The sequence below is a fragment of the Triturus cristatus genome, chromosome 9 (assembly GCF_964204655.1).
Source record: "Triturus cristatus chromosome 9, aTriCri1.1, whole genome shotgun sequence".
Classification (NCBI taxonomy): Eukaryota; Metazoa; Chordata; class Amphibia; order Caudata; family Salamandridae; genus Triturus; species Triturus cristatus.
Window position 1 is genome coordinate 1,281,557,403 of NC_140592.1, and position 21,558 is coordinate 1,281,578,960.

The 21,558-nt window shown below is 38.3% G+C and overlaps 1 protein-coding gene and 1 long non-coding RNA gene across 2 annotated transcripts in view; both read left to right on the forward strand.

Annotated features, from left to right (window-relative positions):
* The window catches only part of MIPOL1 (mirror-image polydactyly 1), a 1,493,682-nt gene that overhangs the window by 170,909 nt on the left and 1,301,215 nt on the right, over nucleotides 1–21,558 (forward strand). The window lies entirely within an intron of this gene.
* LOC146799774 (uncharacterized) lies at nucleotides 1,183–12,974 on the forward strand. The gene is made up of 3 exons (XR_014969311.1): nucleotides 1,183–1,636; nucleotides 5,553–5,710; nucleotides 12,885–12,974. It is a non-coding gene; the product is annotated as an uncharacterized LOC146799774 (long non-coding RNA).

Below are 21,558 nucleotides of genomic sequence, written 5' to 3' on the forward strand. Positions count from 1 at the left end.
AAATAGCCTTTAAATCAATATATATATCTGAGCCAGCTTACGGTACGCTTACCGTACGCTTACGGTAAGCGTACGGTGGCGTGCGCGAGCGCGATTCTGATTGGCTCTTAGATCTTAGTAAACATTCGAATCGGCCGAAACCAGGAAGCGGCGGCCGCCATTTTGTGTATTTCACTCTGAAAAAAAAGAGTGAAAACAAGGAAAGGGGGCAATGAGGAGAGTTACAGACCCCCTAACAATTGTAAGGGGGTCAAAGAAGGACAGAAAAGTACAAAGAAAACATTTATTGATTTTAAAAAAAATCACGGGGTACGCGTACGGTAAGCTCACGGTAAGCGTACGGTAAAAAAAATAAAAATAAATAAATGAAAATCAGATTTAAGAGTTTAGAAATTAGGGAGCTCTAAAAAGAGCTGTTGTGTTTATGGAGTCATTTTTTTAGTGGTACCTACAAGTAAGTACCGATGCAGAGTCTAAGGTTCAAGAGGAAGACTCTGTTCCCTTCATCATTGAAGTGCACACCATCTCCTCTATAAATGTCTTGCATGTCGTAACGCAAGTTGTTGTGGTAAATGGCACCCATACCATAGTCACGGAGGAAAGCAGAAACAGATTTGTTGACGTGCTTTCTTGCTTTGTCAATCTGTGGACAGAAATGATTGGACCAGTTCCATTTTTGCCTTTGGCATATGTTGGAAAACACAAAGGCAGTTTTAGGGAAAAGTGAAAACAGTTGTGCAAAGGTGTCCTTCATAAGCATTTCCAGACCTACCCCAGTCAAAGTGCCTAGGTCATTGCCACCACAGTGCACTATTATGAGGTCAGGGTGTTGGATTTGCATGAAGGATTTCACCAATGGCATCAATTGGTGCCACTTTAACCCTCTCTGACCAATCCATTTAATGTCTACATTTGGCAAAGCAAGGTCTCTCACCATATCTGTTTTCTCTGCAAACTTTTCACTCCAGAAGACATAGCTGTGCCCTACAATCCACACTGTGAACATCTTCAAAGGAGAACTGGATGCACTCAGGAGGTGTCTTTCAGTAGAATGGCAATATGAAAAGAAAGACAGTTTGGAAATGGAGGCATACATATTTTTTACAAAACAAAAAGAACTGATTGGCTGTTTCATACCATTCTAGAAAAAAAACTAGGCTGTATGTGAAAATTAATAGAAGCATGTTTTGTATTGGTACAAAAAAATGTGTAACCAAAGAACAGTACTATGGATTTGCAGTTAGGTTTGAAAAGTCAAGCACTCTTGCTCTGTGGAATTGAAACATTGTGTGTCGAACTTCTGACCTAACTGCACACAGCAGTGTTCCATGAGCTGTTGCTATGGTAGCAGGCAGAAGTCAAGTTGGGGGAAGGGTACTAGGCAGAAGTCAAGTTGGGGGCAGGGTACTTTTGGAAAAGGGTTGGTTTTCAACCAATAGAAATGTGTCATTACATTTGAAAAAAAGGGGGAAGCACTGAGATTTGAAACTTACATGTATATGTGTGGAAAAATAGAGGGAAAGTTTGCCATTATCTGGTTCTGCTGAGAGGAGAGAGGTGTACAGAACAGAGATCCTGGCTCTGATAATCTGCTGTTTGAGTGACACATTTCTTTCACAACTAACTAATTTTAAAGGTGAGTTTACAGTTTGAGAGGGGATGTATGTGGTAACTTAAGAAATGAATAATAGAAATGGGAATTGTTTTTGTTGTAGTTACACATGGTGGATTCATAATGTGTCAGTCTGTAAAAGAGATTTTCACTTGGCCCGAAAAAAAAAGAGCAGTAAGTGTGCTTTCAAATTGGCAAAGAAATTTCGTTTTGGCACTAATGTGAAAACATGACTCTGTGTGCATAGAAGAATTATAGGCAGAAATGTATTGCGTCTTGCTCTGGTGATTTCACAGTTGCAGTAGATGGAAAAGAGGAGCGAATATTTGGGGGAAGAAGCAGAGGTTTAGCACACACCCATGTGCTTGCCATGTATAGTCATGCACAGTAATTAGAAGCGAGTGGGGTTTTCAGGTTTAAGTCTGTAATGCAAATACATTCAGCATCACTAAGGCTGGTTGCCCCTGCTGGAGTGTAGGCAGTCACAGAGAATACACACGGTGGTGGTCTGAAAAAAAAACAGCTTGGACATGTGCATTTAAATAAATTTAAAAAAAAGGTTTCAGAATGTGTCAGTCTGTAAAAGTGATTTCAAAGTGTAAAAAGAGATTTTCACTTGCCCCCGAAAAAAAAAGAGCAGTAAGTGTGCTTTCAAATTGGCAAAGAAATTTCGTTTTGGGACTAATGTGAAAACATGACTCTGTGTGCATAGAAGAATTATAGGCAGAAATGTATTGCGTCTTGCTCTGGTGATTTCACAGTTGCAGTAGATGGAAAAGAGGAGCGAATTTTTGGGGGAAGAAGCAGAGGTTTAGCACACACCCATGTGCTTGCCATGTATAGTCATGCACAGTAATTAGAAGCGAGTGGGGTTTTCAGGTTTAAGTCTGTAATGCAAATACATTCAGCATCACTAAGGCTGGTTGCCCCTGCTGGAGTGTAGGCAGTCACAGAGAATACACACGGTGGTGGTCTGAAAAAAAAACAGCTTGGACATGTGCATTTAAATAAATTTAAAAAAAAGGTTTCAGAATGTGTCAGTCTGTAAAAGTGATTTCAAAGTGTAAAAAGAGATTTTCACTTGGCCCGAAAAAAAAAGAGCAGTAAGTGTGCTTTCAAATTGGCAAAGAAATTTCGTTTTGGCACTAATGTGAAAACATGACTCTGTGTGCATAGAAGAATTATAGGCAGAAATGTATTGCGTCTTGCTCTGGTGATTTCACAGTTGCAGTAGATGGAAAAGAGGAGCGAATTTTTGGGGAAAGAAGCAGAGGTTTAGCACACACCCATGTGCTTGCCATGTATAGTCATGCACAGTAATTAGAAGCGAGTGGGGTTTTCAGGTTTAAGTCTGTAATGCAAATACATTCAGCATCACTAAGGCTGGTTGCCCCTGCTGGAGTGTAGGCAGTCACAGAGAATGCACACGGTGGTGGTCTGAAAAAAAAACTGCTTGGACATGTGCATTTAAATAAATTTAAAAAAAAAGGTTTCAGAATGTGTCAGTCTGTAAAAGTGATTTCAAATTGAAAAAAGAGATATACACTTGCCCCCGAAAAAAAAAGAGCAGTAAGTGTGCTTTCAAATTGGCAAAGAAATTTCGTTTTGGCACTAATGTGAAAACATGACTCTGTGTGCATAGAAGAATTATAGGCAGAAATGTATTGCGTCTTGCTCTGGTGATTTCACAGTTGCAGTAGATGGAAAAGAGGAGCGAATTTTTGGGGGAAGAAGCAGAGGTTTAGCACACACCCATGTGCTTGCCATGTATAGTCATGCACAGTAATTAGAAGCGAGTGGGGTTTTCAGGTTTAAGTCTGTAATGCAAATACATTCAGCATCACTAAGGCTGGTTGCCCCTGCTGGAGTGTAGGCAGTCACAGAGAATACACACGGTGGTGGTCTGAAAAAAAAACAGCTTGGACATGTGCATTTAAATAAATTTAAAAAAAAGGTTTCAGAATGTGTCAGTCTGTAAAAGTGATTTCAAAGTGTAAAAAGAGATTTTCACTTGGCCCGAAAAAAAAAGAGCAGTAAGTGTGCTTTCAAATTGGCAAAGAAATTTCGTTTTGGCACTAATGTGAAAACATGACTCTGTGTGCATAGAAGAATTATAGGCAGAAATGTATTGCGTCTTGCTCTGGTGATTTCACAGTTGCAGTAGATGGAAAAGAGGAGCGAATTTTTGGGGGAAGAAGCAGAGGTTTAGCACACACCCATGTGCTTGCCATGTATAGTCATGCACAGTAATTAGAAGCGAGTGGGGTTTTCAGGTTTAAGTCTGTAATGCAAATACATTCAGCATCACTAAGGCTGGTTGCCCCTGCTGGAGTGTAGGCAGTCACAGAGAATACACACGGTGGTGGTCTGAAAAAAAAACAGCTTGGACATGTGCATTTAAATAAATTTTAAAAAAAAGGTTTCAGAATGTGTCAGTCTGTAAAAGTGATTTCAAAGTGTAAAAAGAGATTTTCACTTGGCCCGAAAAAAAAAGAGCAGTAAGTGTGCTTTCAAATTGGCAAAGAAATTTCGTTTTGGCACTAATGTGAAAACATGACTCTGTGTGCATAGAAGAATTATAGGCAGAAATGTATTGCGTCTTGCTCTGGTGATTTCACAGTTGCAGTAGATGGAAAAGAGGAGCGAATTTTTGGGGGAAGAAGCAGAGGTTTAGCACACACCCATGTGCTTGCCATGTATAGTCATGCACAGTAATTAGAAGCGAGTGGGGTTTTCAGGTTTAAGTCTGTAATGCAAATACATTCAGCATCACTAAGGCTGGTTGCCCCTGCTGGAGTGTAGGCAGTCACAGAGAATGCACACGGTGGTGGTCTGAAAAAAAAACTGCTTGGACATGTGCATTTAAATAAATTTAAAAAAAAAGGTTTCAGAATGTGTCAGTCTGTAAAAGTGATTTCAAATTGAAAAAAGAGATATACACTTGCCCCCGAAAAAAAAAGAGCAGTAAGTGTGCTTTCAAATTGGCAAAGAAATTTCGTTTTGGCACTAATGTGAAAACATGACTCTGTGTGCATAGAAGAATTATAGGCAGAAATGTATTGCGTCTTGCTCTGGTGATTTCACAGTTGCAGTAGATGGAAAAGAGGAGCGAATTTTTTGGGGAAGAAGCAGAGGTTTAGCACACACCCATGTGCTTGCCATGTATAGTCATGCACAGTAATTAGAAGCGAGTGGGGTTTTCAGGTTTAAGTCTGTAATGCAAATACATTCAGCATCACTAAGGCTGGTTGCCCCTGCTGGAGTGTAGGCAGTCACAGAGAATACACACGGTGGTGGTCTGAAAAAAAAACAGCTTGGACATGTGCATTTAAATAAATTTAAAAAAAAAGGTTTCAGAATGTGTCAGTCTGTAAAAGTGATTTCAAAGTGTAAAAAGAGATTTTCACTTGGCCCGAAAAAAAAAAGAGCAGTAAGTGTGCTTTCAAATTGGCAAAGAAATTTCGTTTTGGCACTAATGTGAAAACATGACTCTGTGTGCATAGAAGAATTATAGGCAGAAATGTATTGCGTCTTGCTCTGGTGATTTCACAGTTGCAGTAGATGGAAAAGAGGAGCGAATTTTTGGGGGAAGAAGCAGAGGTTTAGCACACACCCATGTGCTTGCCATGTATAGTCATGCACAGTAATTAGAAGCGAGTGGGGTTTTCAGGTTTAAGTCTGTAATGCAAATACATTCAGCATCACTAAGGCTGGTTGCCCCTGCTGGAGTGTAGGCAGTCACAGAGAATACACACGGTGGTGGTCTGAAAAAAAAACAGCTTGGTTTCATAATGTGACAGTTTGTTATACAGATTTTCACTTGCCCAAAAAAAAAGAGGAGTTTGTGTGCATTCAAATTGGCAAAGAAATTTCGTTTTGTGACTATTGTGAAAAGAAATGTAGTAATATATTTAAATACAATAAAGAATTTTTTTTTTAGTTTTTTTGCAGGTATTGCTGAAGAACAGTGAACAAAATTTAAGATGCCTACAAAATCTCGAGTTCAAAAAACGCTAAAAAAAAAACTATATTTGAGGACAACTGGAGGACCAAAGTTAGTAGAAGATGCTGATGTTGGGAAAAAGAAAAAATCTTCTGGTAAGCAAAAAAGACAATTCCTAAACAAAATATTGAAAACAAACAAAAATGTACAAAATGTCTGTTCTCGGAAAAATGTAACAAAACCTACAGAACAGCAAAAAATTGAGGATTTAGTTAATGCAAATATACCTTCTGCAATTGAAAAGTTTAACATAAACAGAAAAACAGCATTTAAAGAGATACGTAGAAAAATGTTTCAGAGAAGAGTTATGTCCAATTTGATAAAGGATATAAAGAAATATAAGCAAAAGGCTAAATATTATAAGAGAAAAAAAGAAATTGAAGCCATTGCAGCAAAGGCATTAGAATTAAAAAGGAAACTATTCATATTAATTTTGAATAGGATGCGTACATTAGATAAAATGGTTAATGTACTGAAATCACAAAGCAAAAGCAAAAGAGTAGTGAACAGAACAAATTTTTGTAAAGTGTTTTTAGGAAAGTGGATGCATAGCTCAAGTAGTGAACCTTTTTTTAATGAAGAGAGCTATTTTCAAAGTAATAGTTTGCTGCATGCAGTTGACACCAGAGGTCGTTCATACGAAGTAAAAAATGGTTGCATAATGGAGAAGGAGATAATGGTTCCAAGAGATGAGGTACAAGTGATGGCAGATGAGGCAATGGGGAGACGTCCTAAAGCCCCAGTGTACACTTGGAATTGTAGTAGTATTTGCACTGTGCGTCAGGAATCTATTGACAGATTTCGAGAGTTTCTAAGAGAATATAGTAAAAAAAGTGTAAAACAAAAGATTAAGGTGCTTCAAAGTCTGGATCCATGCAGAGTGAGAGAGAATACTGGTTTGCAGGGTCATTCTCTTGCTTGTCTATCTAGAAAAGTGTGCAATAGTGTTTTCCATCATTTTAGGATGCTGGCTGTTCATCATACTGAAATGAGAAAGTTTGTGAGACGGTTGTATTTTGCCAAAAGTCCAGCAATAAAGTTAAATGAATTGAATAGGGCTCTGTTCCGAGGAACGGTATCAGATGTAGAGAAGGTTGTTGATGAAATTCAGTTTTGTTACTTTGGTCCTGAACAAAACAGTGCAGAGAAGGACACAGTAAATGAGGCAGAAGTGGAAGAGAATGTAGAACCTTGTGTAAGTAAGACATTTAATGATCACATAACAAAATTTGCAATAGTCTCTAATGAAAGACCAAATGTTACTTGTATTTGTTGCCGCAGAACTCATTATAGAAAACAAACTAGGAATGTTGATCTCTACAGAAAGAGTGAAAATGAAGATAATTATAAGTGGATGGATTTTGCAACATATATATTTCTTGAAAATTGTTTTGAATTGGGTGAAGATCAGCGTATTTGTAAATACTGCTACAACAAGTTAGAGGAAAATAGAATGCCGACCAGAGCTGTACATAATAATTTAGAATTGGATGCTATTCCTGCTGAACTTTCTGAATTAAATACATATGAGTCTATACTCATTCAATGTGTTCATCCGTTCCAGACCATAGTACGTATGGAGCCCAAAACTGGTAAATTACCTCCTTCAGGTTTAGTGAGAGGTTTAAAAGGTAGAGTGGTGTATTTGCCCTTGGATTTGAAAAAAAATATGGAAACTATTGATGCGGATACTTTGGAAACTGAACCATTAATTATTCTGGTTAATGGTGTACCTACAAAGAATAAGAAGATTTGGCAGGAGCTGGTAGATGTGCGGAAAGTACAAAGAGCAAATTTGTATTTGAAAAAAAATAACAAATGGTATGAATCAATTTATATAGTAGAAGAAGAAGAAGAAGAAGATTTACAAGGAGATACAGAAACACCAAGTGGACAAATTGAAAAAGTGGACAAGTCAAAGGAAGAAGAAATTTATGAACATTTTAGCATACATCCTCTCCATTCGAAAGAAGTTATGGGAGACAATATTGATCTCTTTCAGATGAAGAAAGCAAAAGGAAATCCCGTGAGTGTATGGGAGGAGAGCTTGGAAGCTCGATGTTTTCCCCAGCTGTTTCCTAAAGGAAAAGGAGGACGATACGATGAACGTCCGGAACAGATTCCAGCTTCTGAGTATCGGACTACAAGACTATATGCTGAAGATCCCAGATTTCGACAAAGTATCCCTTATTTGTTCCATCTTTTATTTGAAAGCGACTTGTCTGCACTGTCTTATGCAGTAAATCACATTTTAAAAAGTGGAGTACATTTACAAAATGTGTCTGCTAAGGATTTTATGGAGAAAGTGCAGCACCGAGATGATCATTTGGAAACACAACTGATCAATCTGATGGCTTGTCAGCGTGGGACAAATGAATATTGGTACCGACGCCATGGTGAACTAAAATGCATGTTACGCAATTTAGGAACACCAACATGGTTCCTTACCCTAAGCTGCGCCGAGTACGCTTGGGATGATTTACTGGATTTTCTACGAGAGGCCAATTCAAACATTGAAAACATCGAATACAAGACAGCAGGAGAACTGTGCTCATTGGATCCGGTTAATGTTTGCAGATATTTCAATCATAGATTTGAGGCTATGATGTCCTTCATCTGCAATAAAAAAAATCCACCCCTTGGAGAAGTAGTGGATTTCTTTTGGAGAAAAGAGTACCAGGCAAGAGGTGCTCCTCATATTCATATGCTGCTGTGGATCAAGGATGCCCCAAAGTTTGGAACAGATACTGATGAAGCAGTGTTATCTTACATTGAAGAATATGCAACATGTGCTATACCTAAAAGCACAGAAGAGTACAAGTTAAAGGAGCAAGTTCTACGTTTCCAAAGTCATCGGTGTGGAAAATACTGTCGACGGAAATACAAGAGCAAAGAAAAATACTACACTAAATGTCGATTTGGATTTCCTAGACCTGTTCTTACAAATGGAAGAGTCAACAGTTTTATGTCAGCTGTGAGACATACTATCACAAGAAAATCACCTAAGAATACCTACAACCTTAAAAGAAAAGAAGAATCAAAAAATATAAATGACTACAACCCAGTCATTTTATCCATGTGGAACGCTAACATGGATATACAGTATGTTGCTGACAATTCCATTGCTGTTGCTCGATATGTAACGTCTTACATTACGAAATCAGAAAAAACAGAATTGAAGGAAATGTGGGAAGAGATTTCTCACGAGAAGACTGTCAGTAAGAAGCTGTACAGTTTCAGTTTGAAGATGTTATCGCATCGAGAAATTGGATCCTACGAATGTTCAGATAGATTATCTTCTGCAAGTCTCTACTCGAAGTCAAGAAGAATAATTTGGGCAAGTTTAGGCCTTGCAGCAATGAGAAATCGGGTACTGAAATCTGTTGGAGAAATTGAATATTTGGCACAGTTCGAACCTGAAAGTACAGATATATTGAAAACAAACATGTTGGACACATATTATCCCAAGAGAAGTCATCATCTGGAGAACATGTGTCTCTATGAAGTGCTGCAGAACTACATTTATTCACGGAAAGCTGCAGAAGACATCAATAATGGAAAATATAAAGTCGTTGGTGAAGAAGGATGTTTGGTGAAGCAAACCAAAGGAAGTTTGATAAATCACCGGAAGCTGAGTTGCGACACTACCGACAAGAAAGAATTTTACTACTTGGCTCTTTTACAGTTGTTTAAACCATGGCGTTCAGAGGATGAACTACTGGGAGAATTCCAGAGCTATGAAGATTCTTTTAATGCTTGCAAAGACAGCATACAATGCAGTACATTCTCAACTTATCTGCAAATGTTAAATGAAGAAATTGAACAGGAAACTACAATTGCAGCAGAAATTGCTAGAGACAGTTCTCAGGACAGCCAAAGTTCAGGAACATACAGTCAAGATCCCCTAGGACAACCAATCGTTGAAAATGAAGCATCAATAGCCATGAATGAAGTGGAAACGGCTATGAATCAAGCTCAAGAAGCATTTATAGACTTAGAAAATTTGGAAAGACAACTGAATCAAGAGCAGCAACAAATTTATGAAGAGATCAAAAACAAAATTGATCACGGATTTCTACATGAAAAAAAAGAGTGCTCATGCACATCATTTCATCCAATCAGGATGTATGTAAGCGGACAAGCTGGCACTGGAAAAAGTTTCCTAATTAAAGTCATCAGAAGCTACCTAAAGCAAAAAACAGATTCTACTTTGTCTTGTGTGGTTACTGCTCCAACTGGGTTAGCAGCATATAACATAAAAGGAATCACCTTACATCGTTTGCTAATGTTACCAGTGGAGCATGAGAACAAAATACAATTCAACAAGCTAACTGGAGAAGCATGCTTGGAAGTTTCAAGAGTATTGAAGAAGATGCAAGTTCTCATTATTGATGAGGTGAGCATGGTATCAAACTTAATGCTTGCCTTTGTGCATTTAAGAATGCAGCAAATTTTGAAGACAGACTATGACGTGTTATTTGGTGGAAAACACGTCATCGTTTTTGGGGATCTTTTGCAACTTACTCCGGTTAAAGGACAACCAGTGTTTAATACTGTGACACATGAAGACACGAAGAAGTCATTGGGAAGCATCGGTAATACAAATATTTGGTCCTTCTTTGAGTACAAGGAACTTACAACTAATATGAGGCAAGCAAACGATGAAGAATATGGAAGTATTCTGAAAGATATCAGGATTGGACTACTCACAGAAGCTGGCAAAAAAGCATTACAGACTCGGCTGCTACATAATTTATTTCCAAAGGAAGAAATAGTTGCAGAGAAGATATACAAGAACATTGCAGAAAACAAAAGTGTCATCTGCTTAATGCCAACTCTACGTGAATGCTCAATATTCAATGAGGAGCTTTTGAAATTGGAAAAGGAAGAGATCATGAAATTGGAAGCAGTGGACAAAATTGAGGATGGAAGAATTACTGTCACAGTAACAGGCAAACTGAAAAATAAATTGGACTCACTAGAGAAGAACATCTCCAAAACAGCAGGATTAGAAAAAAATCTATATGTTTGCATGAACTGTAGAGTGTTTTTAAGGAGAAATTTGGATGTTGAAAAAGGCTTAGTAAATGGAGCGATGGGAAGAGTTGTGGGTTTTATTAATTATCAGAAAAAAGATGGAATTGAATGGTTAAAAATAAAATTTGATCAGATAGAGGAAGTTAAAGACATTTGTCGTTGTTCAGTTCGTTTCATGCTTGTGAAAGACTTATATGTACGTAGGAAGCAGTTTCCGTTTTCTCTAGCATATGCTGTAACTATTCACAAGTCTCAAGGATTGACTGTAGATTGTGCATTTGTGAACATTGGATCTAGTGTGTTCAAAGAAGGTATGGCATATGTTGCTTTGTCACGAGTCAAAACATTATCAGGTTTATTCATGATAGACTTCGATGACTCAAAAGTTAGTGCTGATACAAACTGTGTAAAGGAGTATAATAGATTAAGAAGAAGCTATGCTCCTCATTTAGGTCAGTATCCTGTGTTGGAGAAACGTGTAGTTTCTCGTAAAAGGAGAAATGAGAATATCTGTAATGAAGATGTAGAGAAGAGGAAAAAAAAGAGGAGTGATGTAATTGCAAGCAAAAAGAATAAGGAAAATGAAGAACAGGTTGTAGGATGTCATTTTGAAAATAGCTCTGGTGTCAACTGCTACGCAAATGTAGTGCTGAATGTTGCTTTTTATCTGGAAAGTTTGCAAGAGCAGATAATAATAAATCAGGGAAAAAGATTCTGTTCAGAGCTCAGTCTCCTTTTTCAAAAGCTGAGTAAAGATAAAACTCAAATAGAAAGTGCTACTGATATTAGAAAACTTTTAGATGTATGTTCAGGACGAACACAGTTTTCTCAAAATGAACAGCAAGATGCTCACGAATTTTTGATGTATTTTCTTCAGGTAGTGGAAGAAGAAGGAGTTCCCATTGACATTTTTTTTGGTCTCTCTTATAAATGGGAACATAGTTGTGATAATTGTTATAATATAAGTGGTTCTATTGTTGATAATGAAAGGTTTATTTATTTGACATTGCCAGAGAGTAAAACAGTCACTTTTGCAAACTTAGTTAAAGATGCTAATCATAGCATGAAATGTGGTGAGTGTAATTCTGACATGTTATCAACATTAATTTTAAGGGAATACGGACAGTATGTAATTTTAATGATGCAACGATGTAGAGCTGATGGATCAAAATTGGATACTTTAATAAAGAAGTTTACAGGACAGCAATTATCAATTTCAGGAAAAACTTTTGTAACTGTTGCAATAATTTTCCATGATGGACCTACTGTTACTTCTGGACATTACACAGTTTATCTAAAATGTGAAAAAGGATGGACACTGTGTAATGATTCCCAATTGATTTTCAAACAACGTTTGCCTTTTGATTTAGCAAATTCCTATCTAATCTTCCTGAAACCTAAATTTTAGAGAGACTTGGCAAGATCTGGACAAAATAATTTTACCATTTTACAGGATTACCATTGCAATTTTGTAGAAAAAAGATTTTTAAAATTATCATTTGGCCTAAAGGAAAGATAACCAATTGTAATGTGGACTTTTTAAATTTTTAATGCAATTTTGAAAAACCAATAATTTAGAGATTATCGGTAACTTCTGCACATTTTAAATTTTGGAATGTTATTGGACTGCCACTGGAAATTTTTTCAAAAATAATTTCAAAAATTACTATTTGGCCATGTGGAAAAGTAAGCAATTCTATTGTGGACTAAATAAATTATTCGAAAAATTTTCGTGAACCAAAATGTTACAGAGAATCGGTGAGATCTGGACAGATTAAACTTTAGAATTTTAATGGTTTTCCCTTGGAAATTTATTCCAGGGAAAGAATAAAAAATACTATTTGGCCTAAAGGAAATAAAATCAGATGTATTTTGGAGTTATTTGAGATATATTATTGTGAATGTACTTCTGAAACAAAAATATCAGACGGTATTTTAAAGAAAAAAGTATTGTTTTTAGATGACATTTTTTAAGAATAATATGCATTTCTGTAATGATAAGTTTAAGTGAGAAGAGATTCTGGGCTTTTTTAATACAATCTTTGAGATTGTTATTTTTTTTTGCCCGCTGTAAAATGATGAATGCAATTGCTTTCACAATTTATAGTGAAATGCAATATATTCTGAAAACAGCAAAAATAAGGCAAAAATATTTTTTGGGAAAAAATGTAAATATGTGTACTGTATTATAAAATGTTTTAAAAATATTAATACTTTTTTCTTTTTTTTCAGATCGATATAGAAAATTTTCGTAAACTACAACCATTTTAAAAACTATTTTTTAAAAAAACAAATGAATAAATATTTTTTTCAGTGAGTATGGTAAGTCAATAGTAATAATTGTAGTCTTTCAAGGACCTTGTAATGTGAAAAATGATTTTTAGTGTTTTTTTTAAAAAATAAAAAAAAGGTACGCTTACCGTACGCGTACGGTAAAAAAAAAAAAAAAAGTTTTTTAAAAAAAATGTAAAAAAAAGATGAAAGATAAGGTTGGCTCTTAAAAGAACCGTTGTGTTCATGCAGGGACAGAGGAAAGGAACCATGGGAAAATCATTCAAAGCTACAAATGTGCTGATCTATTTTGTTATTCACTAGGGAAACACTGGTCTCCCTATAACAAATTAGAGCTTTACAAAATGTGCAATGAATATCAACCTTCCGAAATCGAGGGTTCATTTCCAGAGGGCCAGCAAAAGGAGATTCTCCCCCCACAGATGAAGGGCTCACCTGACCTGCAGAAGAAGGAGTAAGCCCTGCAGGTGATGGTCCAGGCTGAGCTGCTGTGGATGTACTGGCTCGTCTTTCTGAAGAGTTACCTCCAAAAAGATGACCATGTGTCCTTCTGTGTACATCCTGGAGGTGTCTCTTCATGGTGTGATTCCCAAAGGAATACTTCCTGTTAGGATTACCTCTAGAAAGTACACGCTGACACAGCTTGCAAGTAACTAAGGGTGCATTCACCTTTTGCTGGCCTTCTGGAAAAGTAAAATAATCCCAAACATAAGAAGGTTTTACTTTCCTCGCTCTCTGCCTCAAGACAGTGCTGCTGGTGCTAGCCTCACTCTCAGAAGAGCTCTGCTGTTCTGCCATCGTATCCCAAAGACAAACCAGCTCCTTCTCCCAAGGGATCACAAGCAGAAATGAGGGGAATGGGTGTGGTGTAGGAGAGTTCTAGAACTGAAAGTAGTTTCAACCAATCAAAAGTTGTGTTTCAAGATCACATGACCTACCGTACGCTTACGGTACGCTTACGGAGCGCTTACGGCAAAAAGTACGCGTGCGCGTAAAAAAGACACGCGCTTGCGCACATGCGCATAACAGTCATTTCCCGGCACTTCCGCGTAACGTGCGCGTGTTGCGTAAGCGCGCACGCGTCCCGCGCGCAGTACGCGCGGCTACGCAAAGTGCGTAACTATACGCAAGCAGCGTAGATAGATTACGGACGTTGCGTAAACCGTACGCTTACCGTGAGCTTACGGTACGCGTACTATAAAAAAAAAAAAAAAAAAATCTGGAAATACATTTTACATGTTTATTTTAAAAAAATATATATAAAAAAAATATTTAAGGATTTTAAAAATTAAAGCATAGTCTTTATAAAAGATAAGAAAATTAAAATAAAAATATGTTTGAAAAAAATGAAGAATATAAAAAAAAATAGCATTTAAAAAACCTTGCAAATTCACTGAAAAAACCATGGGTTTCACACACGTTATAGTTAGGAATTAGCATTTAAAAAACCTTGCAAATTCACTGAAAAAACCATGGGTTTCACACACGTTATAGTTAGGAATTAGCATTTAAAAAACCTTAGAAATTCACTGAAAAAACCATAGGTTTCACACACGTTATAGTTAGGAATTAGCATTTAAAAAACCTTAGAAATTCAGTGAAAAAACCATAGGTTTCACACATGTTATAGTTAGCTGGACATTTTACTCGTAAAAAACCAATGAAATTGCCCCGTTATAGTTAGTTCAGCTAACTATAACTCGCGCGCCCGCAATGCACTGCTGATGACGTCACATATTACATCACTCATGACATGGTCAGTGACATCACTCATGACATCACTGATGACATCTCAAATGACATCACTGATGACATCACTGATGACATCATCTAGTGAATGTGTGTTATTCTGAAAATTAAATATGTTTTATATATGTATATCTCATGGTCGATGGAAGAATAAATGGGTATATAAGTGTCTAAATGGATGATTTGTTTTTGAAAAATTGATTGTGTAACTGACTGATTAAGTGTATCATAGTGAATACATGGCTTAGTGAATAATGTTTAAATATGTAAATATCTGTATCAGTCTCTCACTTTGTGTATAAGTGGCTGCATGGGTTGGTGAGTAGCTACATGGGTGCCTATTTAGGTTATTAGTTGTTTTTTTGAGTATCAGTCTGAGTGTCTGCATGGTTCGGTGGGGGGTATTACGTAGTGCATCGGTGCATGAATGAGTGACTCACTGTTTGTATGTGTTGAACACAGCATGTGTGCAGGACTGTATGGGTGGATGAGTGTGTGTATGGGTGTGTTAGTGAGTGAATGACTGTCTCAATAGTGTCTTCAGGAGTAACTACATACGTTTTAAACTAGTATATGTGACTATTGGTGTATATATGTGAGTATATGTGAAAGTGAGAGATTGAAAGAGTTCCTGTATGAATAAGTATGTGTTTCTATAAGTGATTGTTTAAAAGACTAAGTATGTGTAAGTTTCCGTAGAAGTAAGTGTGGTGGTGTGTGTATAACTGTATATGCAAGTAAATGTATGTTTGATTCTTTATTAGCATGAGTGACTATGTGTGTGAGTAACTCTATGGATGAGTGGCATTGTGTAACAGGATGTATAGATGTATGAGTACATATGATGAGTGAGTACATGTATGAGTGACTGTATAGGACTGTTGGTGAATGAGTGGATGTGTATGTGGATCTTAGAATTACTGAAGAGGTTGTTGTAACTGGTATTGGTATGTCCATTGTTTTGAAATTTTTAGTCTCTATTTTTGAATGTGTGTATCAAAGCTTATATTAAGGTGAGAGGAGGTCTGCCACTCTATCACAAGGATGATGTCATCAGTGATGTCATCAGTGATGTCATTTGAGATGTCATCAGTGATGTCATGAGTGATGTCACTGACCATGTCATGAGTGATGTAATATGTGACGTCATCAGCAGTGCATTGCGGGCGCGCGAGTTATAGTTAGCTGAACTAACTATAACGGGGCAATTTCATTGGTTTTTTACGAGTAAAATGTCCAGCTAACTATAACATGTGTGAAACCTATGGTTTTTTCACTGAATTTCTAAGGTTTTTTAAATGCTAATTCCTAACTATAACGTGTGTGAAACCTATGGTTTTTTCAGTGAATTTCTAAGGTTTTTTAAATGCTAATTCCTAACTATAACGTGTGTGAAACCCATGGTTTTTTCAGTGAATATATATATATATATATATATATAGATATATATATATATATATATATATATATATATATATAGATATATATATAGATATATATATATATATATATATTTTTGCACCGCCCTGAAAAATGAAAGGAGACCGGTGGTTTTGAACTTGAGCAAAATCGAAAATCGGCACATGTTGGCATGTTAAAAATGAAACTGGACTGCTAATCTGAGGCCCACTGGAGGGGAATATTTGTCCTGGAAAAGTTTTGACTGAACACATAATCTACTGGAGGGTTAAATTAATGGCAGTAAAGAGAACCACAAGTTCCGGCGTGCATCACATTGAACTCACCTTGAAGGCACACCGGAGGCCAATAAAAATGACAAGCATGCAGGGAACTGTGGGAGCCAACAATGAATGTGTCTGCAAATACCTCTGACGAAGGAGCAAGAATGCTCTGAAACGCGTAAGGTGACAGGACTTCAGAGAATCGGACTAGGATGCCAGCTTCCTTCCAATAAATGAATTTGTGATTCACCAACTGTGAGAGTGCGTCCCTAATGCAGAACGGCTTTTGAAAGATATATATATATATATATATATATATATATATATATATATATATATATATATATATATATATATTCACCCAAAAGTTCTTGCAACCTTGGATTGCCTTTGAAAAAGAAGATTTGCATCTTTGAAACGCGTCAGGCAGGAATAGAAAGGAGAGATACAGACTAAAATGCCCACTTCATCTTAAAATAAAAAGTTGTGGAATGCAACCTACCAGTGTTTGGAGTGCGTGCTTATTTGCATGGGCAACTTTTGGGTGAATATATATATATATATATATATATATATATATATATATATATATATATATATATATATATATATATTCTACTGGCGGTCGCCAGTAGATAGTTATAGTTAGGACCGTGTTTCCATAGGAAATCCGCAATATTCTATTTGGAATAACTTTGGCGCCGGTTGACGAATCCTCGCAAAATTTTCAAAATAGGTGGGGCGCTCCGCTCCTACCCTGAAAGTCTCGGGCGGATTCGTCAACCGGTGGCTGAGAAAAAAGGGGGGTCCCAAAACACGTTTTCCCCATCCAATTTTCCGTAGGGACCTTTAGTCCAAGGTACAGCCCGAACGGCTGAACAGAATTACTTGAAATTTGGCAGAGAGGTAGTCCTCAGGTCAGGGAAGTGCCTTTTGCAGGTCTGGTGTCAATCTGTTCCGTAGTTCCTGAGAAAATCAAAAGTAAAATCATATATATATGTGGACGGAGCCTAACCACACATCTCATCCTGAGATCTGATTGGCTGTCAGCACTTCATCCAAGAAGTGTTGGCAGCCATCTTGGGACCAATATACATGATAGCACCTCATTTAAAAGCATTGCAGTTAATAGAAGGTTTTAACACTTTAGTTACATTATAAATCATTTGTTGATGGTACCATACTCATTTTAGGAATTGTGGTATGTTCTAAGGTGATTTCACCATGTGAAAAAACCTTCTGCTGGGATATCATGATTGAGAGAAAAATATTTTCTCATGCTTTTCCCACAGAGGTTTGGAAGGTGATCTATAAGCTAAACTGAGAGCTTATTTTCTGTAAATTCACATTATCTTTCTCAGTCATGTGAGAATGAAGTCTGACATTCTCAGTAAAACATGTACATCCAACAAGGGCAGAGACTGTCAGTTGATTCCTTTGTGTTCTACTGCAGCTTCCCAGAGTGTTCCAAAGAACAACTAGAGCGCTAACAGTCCTACTTATGATAAACGTATGGCACACCTGAAGCCATCTTGCTTGGATTAAAGTGGTAACTCTTAAAACATTTAATTTAAAAAGGTACAAAATGAGGGGGTTCATTTTTCCATAAAAAGTATGATTTAGTGCTGCAGAAAGAAAAATTAGGGCACTATTTCATAAAAAAATTCTGACATGCAGACTGAAACATGCACTTTCAATACCAGCAGCAGTTTTCCCTGGTGAGCAGTAGCTTTACTACAGTGATTTAATGATCAAAAAGAGTGCTAACATTCTGAATTTATGGCAAATGTGTGACACATCTGAATGCCGTCTTGGTGGAATCAAAGTAAAAAACTGAAAGTATTTCCTACTGAGGAGACTGCAGTAAATGAGGAAATTAGGAAACTTCATAACAAATGTCTCCCAAGATGGCCACCAGAGACAAAAGAGCCCAAATGTAGCCCAAATATCACCCAGATGTAGCCCAAGTATAGCCCAATGACAGAATGTCCCAGAGTGTTCTTAAAAACAACTAGAACACTTACTGTCTTTATTATGACAAAAGTATGGCACACCTGAAGCCATCTTGATTGGAATAAACTGGTAACACTTAAAACATTTAATTTAAAAAGGAACACAATGAGGGGGTTCATTTTGCCATAGAAATTATGATTAATGCTGAAGAAAGAAAATGAGGGCACATTTTGAGTGACTTCTCAAATCCTCTTCTATTTCATTAAAAAATTCTGACATGCAGACTGAAACATGCACTTTTAATACCAGGAGCAGACTTCCATGGTGAACAGTAGTTTTACTACAGTGATCTAATGAGCAACTAGAGAGCTAACTTTCAGAATTTATGGCAAATGTGTGACATATCTGAATACCTTCATGAAGGAATCAAAGTAAAAAACTGAAAGCATTTCCTACTGATGAGACTGCAGTACATGAGGAAATTAGGAAACTTCAGAACAAATAAATCTCCCAAGATGGCCACCGTAGACAAAAGAGCCCAAATGTAGCCCAAAATCTCCCAGATGTAGCCCAAATATAGCCCAATGACAGAAGTGTGCAAAACACTTATTATTTTGTGTTTTTGCAGTGTTATATAGTGCAGACATGTCAGGTATTGGAGTGCTTTACATGAGCATTGGTTACATCACACAAGAACAAATTCATTTTGGTTGTAGACATGGGGAGACTAAGTGATTTGACCAGAATCACAGAATGTCGAGCTGAAGCAGAAACTCCAACCTGGTTCCCCAGTTGCAAAGTCTGCAGTTCTGGAAGTAACACCACATCCTCTCCCCTAAGTGCAACATTTAATCAAGTGGTCAACTGGATAAAAAAACATAAAGATAACAAATAATTTAAAAGTGCTTTGTCGCTATTTGAAAACTCAGAAAATATGTCCTTATTTTAGTCTTTTAGAGCACTAACCATAATTTTGATTACAATAAGACCCTCTCATATATGTAATTTCTAAAGGAAATCCTCTAGGTATTACAGTTTTGATTTCATCAAGATGACGTCAGGCGTTCCACACTTTTGTAATAAATATAGAATGTTAGCAATCTAGTTGTTCATTAGGATACTGTTGAGAGGCAGAGGCCAGGGGCACGGACTCTGAAAATTGAAGGCAGGTAGGAGGGTGCAAAGGCAACAATTTAACCACACTGAGCAGGCAGGAAGGGCCGTGGCAGCACAACAGACTATGGAGGGCAGTGGAAAGGGGGGCAGGGGCAACAAACCAACAATACAGGACTTGCAAGAGAGGCTGTGGCAATGTAATAGACCATTGTGGGCAGAAGGAAGAGGCAATGGTAGTACAACCATAATTGCCAACAGACCCGATTCAGCCAGGAAACGTCCAATGTTTTTAAGCACAAATGGGCTTTATTTGATCTGTCTCCTGTCTACAATCTCCTCTTTTTCAATGTAACTCAAAGGGGAAAATCAATACCCCAGTTTTTTCTTCAAAATCTCCCTCTTACCAAGTTCAAAATGTTCGCAAGTATGGTACATTGGATCATGGAAGGAAATGGGGTAGGGACATGGACTTGGATATCAGAGGACAGGAGGGACATGGAGAGGTGCACCAAACTGACCCTGCAGGGCAGGCATCAGGGTTTGCAGCAGCACTATACCCCACACAGGGCATGCGGGACGGGAGTGCAGCACAGCAATCCATAGAAAGCAATAGGGAGGGGACAGGACCATGCACATGGACAACAGACAACAGAGGGGAAAGAGGCAATGGTAGCTAGCTGACCATAATGGACAGACAGGAGAGAAAGCTGCAGCATAACAGACCATAAAGGGCAGGAGGGACGGATCAGGGGCATTACAATGGAACAGACAAGCCAGGAGGGAGGGAGTAGGGGTCTGCACATGTAAACAGAGGGCTGGGGGCAAGGGGGCAGGGCAGGAGCAGCAAGATAGCCATGGAGGTCAGGCAGGATGGGCACTAGAAGCAAGACACACCGTGAAGAGCAACAGTGAGACTGTGATGGCATACACACAGACCATGGAGGGAAGGTGGGAGGGGCCATGGCAGCACAGAAGACCATGCATGGCAAGTGGGAGGGTTAGTGGCAGCACAATGGCTATGATGGGCAAGAAGGAGGGTGCAGGGGCATGCACAAAGGACGATGGAGGATAGAAGGGAGCGTCAGGACCTGTGCACAGACAAGAAAGTTCAGGGGAAGGGGCCTCACAACAGACCGCATGGGGCAGGCAGGAGGAGCAGTTGCAGCACAACAGACCAGGGAGGGCAGAAGGGTGTGGCAGTACAATGGACCATGTAGGACAGGAGGAAGCGGATAGGGGCATGGCATGTGGACAGGCAGGGTGGAGGTGGCAGGGACAGGTTACAGTCATCTGACAATGCTAGGCAGGTGGGAGGGGAGTGGCAGCTCAACAGAACACTCAGAGTAGATAGGAGTGGCAGGTCCATGGAACATGGTGGGCAAAAAGGATGGAGCAGGGGCATGCACAAAGACATCGGAGGGCAGGGGGAAGGAGAATAGGGGCAGCAAGCTAAGCACAGAGTTTAAGCAGGAGGTCAATGATGGGGCATAGAATTGGGCAACGTAGGGCAGGAGGAGTGGACTGGTACATCATACTAAATTGAGGGCAGTGGCAGCACATCAGACCATGCATGGCAGGAGGGAGGAGGCTAGTCCATGGATTCACACAACAGAGGATAGGGAGGAGGGGGATGGGGCAGCAAGCTAACTGTTCAGAGAAGGCGGGTATTAGGAACTTTATTGTTTTTAAAACGTGTGTCTGTGCGAACTACTTAAAATATGAACAAGTATGCAGCATAATCTCACTTTTATTTAGGAAGAAGAGGACGTTTGTGACTGTGACTCCGGGCTCACTTGGCAGAAACACCCCCTGACCCTCCACCCCCTATTGCAAAATGTAATGCCCGTGAAAAGGGTAGGTGAACACAGTGTTATATAGAACATAGTCCTGAGAGCACGATTGAAAATGAAAACTAGATATAGTGTATGGTATAAACTATGCACCAAAAACTGTGATATAAGATGAACCGGGCGTGAAATATAATATGCAATACATTGTGCGCAATTACAGATTCATTGGAGAGCGCGAGATAGCAAAGGCACTAGCGCGTGCTATGCGATATGCGCCTTGGAGTGTAATATGCACAGGACAGTGTTGTGTAACCTAACTAGTCT